Here is a 13,610-nt window from a genome sequence, read left to right on the forward strand (position 1 = left end):
AAACTGTAGGACATTGTCCAGCCATATTTGTCAGAATCTGATGGGGGAAGGCCAGGGAGACCTAAGGAGTGGACCTACAACCCAGGTGTTTAAACAAAATTGGGAGGCTTACACTACTGCATACAATGTAGACAGGCTATAAACAAGCAGTAATGGGTGCAACAGAAAAGATGCAGTTGAACATCTTAGAGATCATGCAGCAAGTAGCAGAAAACAGCAAGATGAGGAGGGAAATGCTTGCTGTATAGCTACTATGTTGCTGACAGCCACATACATACTGTGGTGACAGATAGCAGGGTATGATGTGGGAGCTAGCGGAAGATTGTGCTGGCAAATATGGATGCACAGGGTGTGTACATCATGGAGAGCAATGGATGTGGTCCTATGATGTGTTCCCTTCTTCTTGACTTTCAGGACTGATGTACAGATGGTCAAACCCACCTTTTTCTGCAGCCTTGAATGACATTATAGTTGATGGCTTAGACTGCATCATGACATCCTGCTGTTGAGGAGATGGCAGAATCAGGAACAACATGCTACAATGTGGGCAGACCTCGTTGCATCAGTAAATCATGTAGGACTACAGGATGGAAGCTATGATTAGGTCCAACACCGGGCCACAGACATGATAAATACTGCATGACAAAAGGCCTTAGCTATGGCCAGGGACCGTGCTGGTACAATTGGAGGGCCTGCAACACCACAACCACTCTCGGCCACAAAGAAGTTCCTGGCAAACCTGGGTTCAGCCACCAGCTCACAAGCATCCATCACCCCATGTGGCACAGCTTCCACAGCAGAGGAGTGTCCAGGTAAGCCTCCTTTGGTCATCACTTTAATACTGTAACAGTCATAGTGGCAGCCTCTACATACCCATAAATGGAAGTCAGGTCAATCTGCATTTGGCGGGAGAAGTTTTTTGTAATGCACTCGTGTGCACACACATTCAGAATGTCAGCAATGTGGGCAGTATCACAGTTCATACTGTACATGTTGATATACGCACATATTATCCTGTACCAATGCCACATTTGTGTTTGCTGACAATACCTCTCCCCCACAATTCCACACATCTGGTGAGGCCGGAGACCAACATCCTGTAGCCAGTGAGTGAGATACTGTTTTGTTATGGGTCATCTATACCCTAGGAATGTTAAGGGCTGCCAGTTTGCCTTTGACACAACTGTTAAGCTTAGCCATAGTACAATACTTGTATGTTCAGTTGTGGAGGGGTTCACTACAGTGCATTGAATTGGTAATTACAGTAGCATATTTGCAAGAGCTGTTACATATTTGCATGTATTTTTGTGAAGGTCTAAGTAGTCTGCTATACAAGGGGCAACAGTATGGTGGAGACAGGTGCACTGTGTTTTGGGTGAAGGTCCATCACATACACTGACATGTTGCTTATCTCACAGGTGTGTAGTGCTGCCAACATTAACCAGACATAGCTGCACTGCATGTTGTTAAGGGCCTGTCTTATCTGTGTCTATTGTGGTCTGCTTATGTGTTGTGTATGGCATCAGTAATAAGGTCTGGTATGTATAATGCATTTGTGGCACCTCACCTAGATATGTGTGTGTAGATCAGCAGATATAATAGTGTAGGTATTAATGTAGTCATGTTGTCTTCTTCCTCACAGGTGACCATGGGGGTTGGAGTCTGCCCCCCCCTCACAACCTGATGTCAGTGTCTCATCGCACTCTGATGATGATGGTGGCCATAGAGAGGCACATGTGGGGTTGTATTTTATAAACGATTTGTGGATGATTTGTTTATTATTTGGGATGGAGATGAAACTACCTTTGATCTGTTGTTTAACTGCCTATCTAGTACATGTGAATTCTCCTACTCTAGCATGATTTTTTACACATCACTGTAACTATAAATGATGAAGGCTTCTTAGACACCTGTTTATATAAGAAACCCACTAAACATAATAATATATTACACAGAAACAGTATGTACCCACATTTCACGTTTAAAAACGTAGCCAGCAATCAGTTCTTAAGAGCAGCAAAATTGAATACACAAGATAATAATATGTTGGAGCAAATGAAAATGGCAGTCAATGATTTAGTAGGTAGGGGCTATGACAGACTAGAAGTTCAGCAGATATGTGAAGAAGTAAAAAAGAAAAGAGATACAGTTGCTGCTCCTATATTTTCAGGCCAAGACCACAGAAATATAGATAAACTTAATAGGACATGATACTAATTTTGGAAACAGGCAAAAACTCAGATGTACTTTGTTCTATAACAAAAACACTTTAGCCATTAGGAATATTATTCGAAAACACCGGAAAAATGTTTGGAATTATTAAAGGATTTCAGCTCACTCTGCCCTGGTTTCCAGTGATTTCTTTATTCGTGTTGGATTCGGCTGGTGTATCACTGGATTTGCCTGCATGCTGGTTCACTCATCGTCTGTTGGCATTAGGCCACAAGTAACTTAGCGGTTTAAAGACTTCCTACTATGCAGATATTTTGGAATACAAATTGGATCATCTTCCCCTGCTGCAGCACATCTTAAGAAAGATGCTCCACAAGATTACATTTTATCCCCCATTCATTTATCTCTTTTTTTATCAGCAATCTCTCAATGAACATCCACCTTATTGATATCATTCTTTATGCAGACAACACAGTGATTTACAGAACGGGCCCCCCCCCCCCCAATTGCACAAAAGACCAGCTGATGCAGAACCTTTCCAAACTTAGTAACTGGCTACAGAATCATAACCTTATAGTCAGTGTTAAAAAAGCAAAGGCTATTCAGTTTGATACCCCCACAAAAAACTCTTTAAGGTCTCCTATAACTAGCCCATTAATCATAACCAAAATGATCACTTAGAAACAGTTCAATGATTCAGATATCTAAGTAGATAGATCCATCACACAGTTTTCAATACCATATTCAGATTACAAAACCAGATGTGAATAAACACTTTTCTGGGTGATAAAGATCTCCCATTCTCTTTCACCAGCAGGAAGATTAGTTATAGGTAAAGGGGTCAGACTCCTACAGATGGGCTGCCTATCATTACCTCAAACTCAGAAAAGAATCTCACCATACCTCAAGCTATTGCAAATGATACATATATGTAGGTTCATAACCACCTCATTAAAAAAAGAACATCATTGTCCCACTCTAGAAAGAGCAAAATGGCTGCACATGTCCCAAAGAACCACCCTCCTAAATGGAGCTCTCATCATCAGTCATCAATCAGGAAAGCTTTCCTATCTGCAGATTCCTTACATATTAGACCAATAACTCTTGCATATCACAAGATTAGAGTTTCTCTCTGGATTAGTGGCAGCCTCTATTAACTTTGTCATATAATCATATTCTCCACATATTGAGAGATAATGCTTTGCATCTACAAGATCATACTTATTGTATACATTTTAAAAGTGTTCATGACAATTAAAAGTGGACAAAACGCGTAAACATTGACTTCTGGCTTTTTTCCATTTTTCCAGTCATATACTGGCAGTTATTGTTACTTAATTTTGTTGTGTGTGCTTGTAATGTTTAATTGTATGTTACTTTTTACAAACATAAAGCACCACTCACTATTCTGGGTTTCTATTCATATGTGCACTTCCTATATTCTTTCTTATTATTGCTTATTATTATAAGCATTATGCTTAAGAATTTGCTCCCAGTATATTAGTACTAACTGAAACCAGGCTGACAAAAAAAAATAAGATAATGAAATTCTACCCCCAAGCTATAACATACTAAGAAGAGACAGACAGACAGAATAAAAGGGCCAGTGGAGTTGCAATACAATACAAAAATTCTCTACTTAATCCTTCACCTCTAAATCCTCCACAATTTGGTAAAGCAGATATTTTCCTATCTACCCTCAAACTCAACCAAAACAAGACATTATCCAGCATAGGTGCTCATTTGCCATCTGGTAATAATCTCTCTATTGCAGAAAAATTCTTCTGCTAGGTCTCATACAACATCTAAAAAACAATCTCCACCAAACGGGATAAAGAAGCAACAAATTCATCAAAAAAAAATCACCACTGCAAGCTGTAGATTCAGGCTGACTAAGTTCTTGTTACCTCCAAATAAGTCCAAAACTGCTATTCATAAAAGCAAGAAATGTTTATTGTAGAACACAATGAACTTTGTGTGGTGATCTTCTGCTTTTTTTTTTTTGGTGAATTAGTTGCTCATCTAACATCTCCCAAGAACAATACAGACTGGTGATTTTAATACTGAGTAGGTCTCTCACTCTCCTCTGACTCACCTAACCAATCAACAAATCTTTTTGCTCTCTCACAGCTGATCACCATTCCCACCCATTATAATAAAAACAACACTAAAGGCACATTAATTGACTGGATTCTTACATGTATGCCTCATAAAATCTTTACCTCAGGTACCCTTCCAGATTCCCTAAAAGATCATCTCCATACCTTCATAATAAGAAACAGATATTATAAAAAAAGAGTCTACAATCATATTTAGGTATGCTACCAATGCAGGTAACTCTGTACGAATTGTAGAAGGAGTCATTACTGGGCATGTTGCGGGTGCTGTGAAGAGCACTTTTGGCTGACATCAAAGAATGAAACAATACTAATTTTATGAACTTTAATTGCACTTTGACTTAGGAATGGGGTCCATTCCCATCATAGTATCAGAAACCCAAAAGATTTGGAGAAATTAAAAAGTAAGAAAGCAAACTAGTCAAAAGCAGACACATTTCAGCATAGCATGTAACCGCACACATTTCAATAAAGATTCTTTTGTCTCCTATCTAAAACTATATAAATGGAATGCACTAAAATACATTCCACTAGACGACAAAGCAACTCTTTTTAATTCTACTTTCTTGAACACCCCAAATAAACATTCTCCACTCAGAAAAAAAGAGAGTTAGGGCCAAAGCTGCTCTCTGGTTGTTTCAAAATGCAAAACACCTTATGAGACATACAGATAGAACCTGGAATACATGGTTATCCAATAAAATATGAACAAATCTTCAAAAATTCAGAGAACACAGAAACCAAAGTAATACTCAAATTAAGTTAGATAAAAAAACTACACTGACCTGCAACATAAAACTACAAAAATCCCAAAACATTCTGGTCCTCTATATAAACTAGCTGCTCAATCCTAGACACAACACTCAGCCATCTCCTACATCTAACACTAACAACAATTCTACCAAGCGTGCTGATGCTTTCAGCTCTCATTTCATTCAGTCAGTCTCACTACTACTTCAAAACTCCCCTAAAACTAACAACCAGACAGCAGCACCACCAACCATTCCTCTTCATAACCTCTCCTTACAATCAGTCCCAACTACTTACATAAAAAAATAATATTATTTAAATTGAAACTCACCACCTTGGCCCTCAACAACCTACTTGGCAAATACCTTAAGATGGCTGCAGAAGCAATAGACTGCCCTATTTCAAGTCTAATAAATTGCTCCATCAATGAAGCATATGTCCCTACCCTCTGGAAAAAAGCCACATTCTTCCCCTCCACAAAGGAGGGTATTGAACTGAATCCTCCAAATTCTGGCCAGTTGGCATTCTCCCCTCTCTATTGAAAATACTTGAAAAATGCATCCAGTCACAACTCTTGCATTACCTAACACAAAATAAGCTCATTTCTCCATCTCAGCATGGCTTCCATCCCCACCATAGTACCTGTACCACTTTGCTTAGTTTCATCACTACAGTAAACACAAATAGGAATGATGGAAATGTAGCACCTGCCCTCTTCCTTGTTTTATCCAAGGCCCTTGACACAGTCTCTTACTGTATTCTTCTACACAAACTTCATAACCAAGGACTGAACACCATTGCTATATCATGATTTCATAGCTACCTCCAAAATAGAGCTCAGGCTGTCACGTGGCTAAAAGACATCTCATCCTTCTGCCCTGTCCCAGTCAATGTACCACAAGGATCAAGTCTTGAACCCATTCTCTTTAACATCTTCATTGATGAACTAAATAAAGCATGTAAAACTGCATCCATAGTATAATATATAGATGATGCCACAGTTATCTATATCTCAAAAATATCAACAAACTACAAGGACTTACCCAGGAGTCCTTCTCCTTCTCAGAAATCTTTCTGACATCCGCCTGGCATCTTAACCCAAGTAAATCCAGACTAATCTTATTAACTCCCAAACAGCTTACAATCAATAAAACCTTCTTCTCAGTTACCTCATACAACAAAACAAAAATCAAACTTGTTACACATACTAAACTGCTAGACATCTGTGTAGATCAGAACCTAAAATCTGACACACACATCCAGAATATAGTGAAATATTACACCAAAAATTGCATTCTATCTATAGAGCTAGAGCCTTCCTCTCTGATATTGTAAGAAAGCACATTGCCTCTTCTCTCCTTTCTCCTATTCTAACATATTCTGTTCTCATCCCTAACAACATCCAAGTGACCTTGCTAAACAAACTTGAGCAGTGTTACTACAAAATAGCACAATTTTCTGCCAACCTTCCAAACAGGACCCACCACTGCGCTGCCCAAAGGGAATTACAGTGGCTGGAATTCCCACATTATCTAACCTACTCACAACTAACACAAATCCATAGCATTGTGTAAAAACCTAAAAAGCTGTCCATCCATTTCCAACCTCATACAAATATACAGCCCTTCCAGGCCATTACATTAATTGGACAAAGACCTATTTCATGTATCAAAATCTGACAATTCTGCTGGCAAATCACTACTCTCCCACCATCTCGCTAAAGCCTGGAACTCCATCCCACTAGCAATATGACAAGAACACTCCCTAAAATCATTTAAAACTCAATAAAGTCTTATCAGCTCAGTTGCCAGCTCTGTACATGTGATGTCCCTGGATAATCTCCAAACCCTTACTGTCACCATTCTTTTATGTAACTGGCCATAATATAGCTATTTCTTCATAATCTGTGACGATCTGACTATCATCTATCCCTCTCCACTATTATCTCTATTTCTATCTCCATTTTACCTGGACCTCCTCAATATTCCTTCATAATTTGCAGTCATCTTCACCCTATATAATTATTTCACTGTCTCCTACTCAATATCTATTTTCAGCTGATTCCATTTGAAAATAACTAGACTCCTATAAGCTTGACATGAGCTAATATTTTATTGTATTCTTTATTTGTCATGTTTTCAGTAACTGTCATATCATTACAAGTCTATGGATGTTCATTTACTATTCCACATATGTACATTTATTATTTTTTATCAGCTGTCATATCATTACTAGTCTATGTATGTATGTACATTTATTATGTAAATCTTGTATAATTGCCTTCTACTCATTCTGTAAAATGGAGCAGTTCTCCGAAAATGGGACTTGTGCCCAGTTGGTGTTCCATGGTAAATAAAAGCAATAAACAAATAAATTATGGTTGCTGCATGTGTCTGTTCTGCAGCAATAACATACAGGTGTCAAAATGTGCCACATTCCTCCAACAGCTGTCTTCTAATCTTTAGTTTTACTCCTCACTTAATAGGACTCTTGTTAATTGATCTAATTGATCTAAAAACCAAATAAACCCAAATTCTAGAGTATTGCTGCTTACACCAGATATTATTACCCACATGTAGCATTTATCAAAAATATATAATCCCAAAGTAGAACTTGTTGCAGTATCCCACAATCTCCCCATGATTATGTAGTAAAGCTAATAAGTTCAAATAACAAATCTACACAGATCCAGGTCATTTCTAACTCTTGTTAATGTTAACAGGGCAGCAAATATCATTTAATAAACTTACATTTTTTTTAAAGAACTGACATCCAGGGCTCCTTCACCATGAGAAGGCAAAATATTCAAATATAGCAAGCTAATAACTACATAAAAAGTACCTGAAACATGTTATACATCAAAAAAGCAGTTTAGAGGGATAAACAAATAAATAATTGAAAGATAGACAAAATATGTATGCTTTGAACCCCATATTCAATCAATGGAACTTTATAGCCTACCACCACTGTCTACTTGTGTCAGATCTGGAACTGGTAGACTCAAGAAACTGAGATAGCAAACTATTTCTTACATTCTGCAAATCAGAAGACAATAACCATTTGAATTTAAAGGACCCTTTCCAAACTGAAAGAGTACAGAAGTTATAGTTCCCAACATATCCATAAAGATGATGAACTCAGAGATTAAACAGCTAGAGGTTCAAGTAACAAACTTATCTGCTACTTTGGATGCAGTTTATAACCTAGAGAATTATGACCAAGTCTCGAAATATAATCAGCTTATGTGCAAAAGATAAATTAATGTAATTTATATTGAAGCGAAGCATGGGGAGGTGAATTTTGGCATCCTTGTTAACAATGCATAAAAATAGTTATAATCAGGGACCAGGTCATAAGTCTTTGTACTGCATGGAGTTGTATCTGCTCTATGCAGTACCAATTACAGAAAAAAGCGTAGGAATACAAAGTGTTTTAAGGCTTTTTACGTATTTGAAAGCCAGTGAAACATGTTAGCATTGTCAAATATTCAGCAGCCAGAAACTAACTGTCCTCCTGAAGAACAAACTGCTTTAAAAGTGGTTAGACACGTTGTTCTGCCACACTTTTTGTTTATAACTGTGGCAGAGGTACATATCTAACAGCTTTTAAAACTATTTTACATGCTGCTGTGTGGCAGGGCTACATATCTAACAGCTTTTAAAACTGTTTTACATGCTGCTGCATGGCAGGGCTACGTATCTAACAGCTTTTAAAAGTATTTTACATGCTGCTGCATGGCATGGCTATGTATCTAACAGCTTTTACAGCTATTTTACATGCTGCTGCATGGCAGGGCTACATATTTAACAGCTTTTAAAGCTATTTTACATGCTGCTGCATGGCAGGGCTATGTATCTAACAGCTTTTAAAACTATTTTACATGCTGCTGCATGGCAGGGCTACGTATCTAACAGCTTTTACAGCTATTTTACATGCTGCTGATTTTCTTTGCTGCTGGCACTGTCTGCTGTCAATCTTCAGCACAAGACCTGATCTTAACAGCAGTTAGGGGTGCTTAACAAATAACATATTTCTGATGTCAGAAAGGTATTTAAAAGCTGGTCTTTTTCCCACTTTGGAGCACAGTCATGTCATTCCATTCCCTGGAAATAATTAGTTGCAGAAAATATGGTCGCTGTGGAAACTGTGCTTTAAAAATAGATTCTGGAGGATGGGTTGGATAATATAAACATTATGACTGTCTCAATAAAATCCTTGAAAGACACTTTTGATCTTCAAGTCCTGCAGATGGGATGGATTCACTGGATCTTTACCCCTAAACTTAACAGAACAACCAATGCAATGCCAATAATTTATTAATTTATTTTGTTACCTCAATAAAAGAAAACAATTAAGCTTTTGCGGCACCTGTGAAAAAAAGTAAACTACAATAACACTCTCATTTATGCAGATGAAGATCACACTTTCAGAACTATGGCATGGGAAAAGCTTGCAGTCTTTTTAAACCTGCAAATAAGTATTTAAATGGCCAGCACAGTGGTCAGTAGATAAGGCTTATGCCCCATAGCTCTTATGTACAGGGCTGACTGTTGTCATCCTCTTACTACTGAGGGGATTTTATATGTTTTCCTGGATATGTAATCTTGTTACTTGTTTGCACTCCTGTTTTGACCCACAGCTAAAAAACATGCTGATTGATTAGCTTCTCTAACTGGGAAAGTAAATAATGTGGGAAGAAATAGCCAGGGAATTGTTATGGCTAGGCTTGTATAGGCCCTAGGGCTGATAGCCTAGTACCAACCTATGAACCTATGAACCTATGGGCATATCTTTTGCATTTACCCACATCACTGAGACCCAGTTACATGACTGGGAAGGGCCTTAAGGATCTGTTCACTTACTAGTTTAATGCAAAAACAATAATAAAAATAATAATAATAATAATATTAAACCAATTCAGTTACAAATTTTATGGTGCCTTTGTTGTTAAAGTGAAAATATTTCCCTTTCAGCTTTAAATATCTGAATATTCTTAAGTAGTCACTTCTGATTTAAACGATAAAGGGTTCCTTCAACAAGTTGGACTAATGCCTGAAACCCTATAAAAGGAAAAAGACTTTCACTGTCTTTTCAATGCCAGTCTGTGCCTACATGCTTAAGATTCTGCTACACTGAACCCTTCTCCATACTTAAGCAAAGAATGCACACATACACCAGGTAGGAGAGTAGTAACAGCCAAGTAACAATGCAGGCTGTTCAGTATAAACTATTTCAATTAATGTTTAATTTGTGCCACCACAGTGTTAAAATATGGGCAATGAAACAGTATCATTAAACAGGTATGGTATATTATAAAGTTGCAAGCTAGAACATGATATAGCAGAACTGACCATGCTGGATACAATTACATTGTAATGACAGGAAAACAAAATAAAACATCAAATGCTATTAAATAGAAATCATAAACTGAAAAAGAATGAAAACAGAGAAAAAGTACAGCACTATTTATTTTTTTATTTTCATTTAGCAGGATTAGCTTTTTGATGAGTTCATATCTGCTGGTGTTTAGGAAGTGTTACCCACAGATTTTGGGTCACAGGTTTTATAATTGCTTACTACAGGCCAGATTTTTGAAGGTTACCACAAAGTGTACACTAAGTTTATACTTTGTGTACACTTTCTGAATTCAAGACCAGCCTTACCACAATGCTTATGCTGTCTATTCACTCAGAAAGTTTACACTAAGTGTACGCATGGTGTACACTTTGTGGTAGCCTTTGTGAATCTGGTTACTTAATAACATATTTTATTTATGAGCAACATATGGATAGGTTTGAAAAATATACACAGAGGAAATAACCTATGTAGTAAACAATATAACTTTCACAGAAACTATTGGTGAAACATCCATTAATTATGCAGGTGCATGAATAATTACGATTATGACCACTCCTATCACCTCTAGTCTATGAGCTTATTGCTTTTTAATCAAGGCCTTTAAGATCAAATCATAAATGTCTACTAATCAAAATGTAGCTATTACTGTCCCCCAGAATGAATATTTCAGAAGATCCCAACTCTAAAAATGAAATTACTTTATAAGACAGAATCTGATCAGTTAAATAAAAAGTACATCAATCAAGCCTTTGAAGACTATTTAAGCATTTTGTATACTACAGGTTCTTACTATGTTGCATTACTGCTCTTAGCATGATGTTCCACTTTTATGTCCAATTTGGCAAGTAATAATGTGCACAGGTCTGTTGATGGTAGTGTGGTTATTGTTATTGCCAATGACTCTAAGATATTATTGCCTTTCAACAATATTTCACAGTGGCTAACTGATCAGCCAGCTGGCTTTAGTACTGGCCTTAAACAGCTGAACTGCCAGAATAAATGCATTTTCTGTTATTTAATATTCTTAAAAAGTAGAAATGCAGTGGAGGTCCGTGGAACAATGAACAAACACAAATATGTGCTCTGATAACCAAAAAAAAAAAAAAACTTCAAAAACTCAGGCCAGATTTTTGGGGATTTAGTTGGTTATGCACCATTCTTCCTTGTTATTAATTGGTTCTTGTTATTTAATAATCTAAATGGTACATCATGTTGTGATTCCATGTGACCTCAGTATGTTATGTATCTGAAACTTTGGTACTACTAGCTCCCCTAGCAAAAACTCATAGATTATATTTCATGTCTTCAAAGAAGGATCACCAACATCTTGAAAGATTGATATCTACATTACACAACACGTTTTTGAAACATAAGAGATCACTATCTTCTGAGTTGGGAGTGGACCTCTTGGTATTAACTATTATGTTATAATTTTGCCAATAACAAGTTGTGTTCAGCTTCTCTATAAGTAATATGGTAATTTAGCTGGGCTGCAAGGTGTTGTTTTTACAGTCACACCTCTATTATTCATAGAGACAGACATGGTAATACTTCATTTGCTGTAATATATCACTGTTCATGCATATTTTCTTTTCTTCTTTCTGCTCCCAATTTTTGTCTTTTTCTTTCCCACTATACTTTCATGCTGTTAGTGAATTCAGCTGTCACTTGGGTAGCTTAGCACTATAATTAAACCCACCCATAAGTATCAAGTCAAAATCCCAGAACTAAATATTTATGTGACAAATTATTTTCAATAGAATAATATCCAGAGAACCTAACTTTCTATGTTCAGCTCAAACAATTACTTCCTTGCAACTGTGTACATCTGTCATTCTAGGAATACATATATAAAGTTTCATTTCTCCTAGGGTATGATACTCTACCTTTCCAGTTCACAATCAATTTTAATTGCAAGAAAATGTACCAACTACATTACTAGAAGTAAGATTAATGACAGACAATTTAGCTAATCTGCCCTTCTGTTTTAAGTGCTATACCAATGATGACAAATTACTATTGAAATGGATTTGCTTCCCGCTTTTCACTTACTCTAGCAGTTCTAAACTGATATATGTAGCCAATCATTCTTGTAGCTTTGAAGATGCATCCCTGACACTGTCTCCTGTAGTCTTCTCTCATCCTGACTCCAGTTTCTTAAGTCCTAATCCCTTTTCCTACAGTTTACTTAGCTGCTATGATTTCTCTCTTTCAATGCATATCCTTAGCCTAGCCTGCAATAATGTGTTACTTACATCACCAAATGTTGTAACTTGTCATTTTATTGCTTAAGTATCAATATATTGTTACTTTGATTTATTTTTATTATCATTATTATTATTATTGTTGTTGTTATTTTTATTTTTATACTTTTGGAGATATTCTCCCCAGATGTCTGTTGGAAAGTGGTCTTCCATGGCCCAGTCAGTCCACCTCAGTAAACAAGCACAATAATATTACTACTTAGTGTTTACAGGATATGTATCATTTTACTTCCTGGTCACATGATGGGTTCTTAAAGTTTAAATATCTGGGACTGCTCATTGTTTACATTCTGATGAAGTCTGACACTTAAGATGAAAACACTCAGCCAGTTTACCTTTTTTATTTACCTTTTTATTTAATTTTTTATTAAAGGTTTTTTGGATATTTTTACTGGGTGATGTGATAGTGTATGCTTTATGGTCCTATGCAAAACATATATAATAGATGAATAGTTTCCCAGAACTGCGTATTTTATTTTTTATTTTATTTTCTGGTTATATGAGATAATTATAGAATGATATCTCAAGATGCTGCTTACAGAAACATCATCCAACTTCTCCCTCATTTTAACTGCAGTTATTGCCTTGTAATATCATCTGCTTCTAAAGATACTGCTGGAATTATGTAGGCTTCATTGCCATGGGTATTACATCCTTAGTTTGTTCATTATTCTAACGTTTTCATTTACAAATATGTTTATTCCTATTAACTGCATATATGTTAATCATTTTTATGCAGTACTTTTAATATTTTAAAATTCTATGATCTATGTACTTTTACTGGTGGCTTTTTATCATATTATTATGTCTTAGATTTTACCAGATGCAAAACTGGGGTATTATGTTTCTTGTAATGCCAAATGTTATGTTGCATTTGTGCTTTCTGATTCATATTCCCTCCTTATACTTTTCTTAGCTATGATGATGTCATGCCTGATACCATTTTACA

This window comes from Protopterus annectens, chromosome 5.part0 (assembly GCF_019279795.1).
Source record: "Protopterus annectens isolate FY-2018-M chromosome 5.part0, PAN1.0, whole genome shotgun sequence".
Classification (NCBI taxonomy): Eukaryota; Metazoa; Chordata; order Ceratodontiformes; family Protopteridae; genus Protopterus; species Protopterus annectens.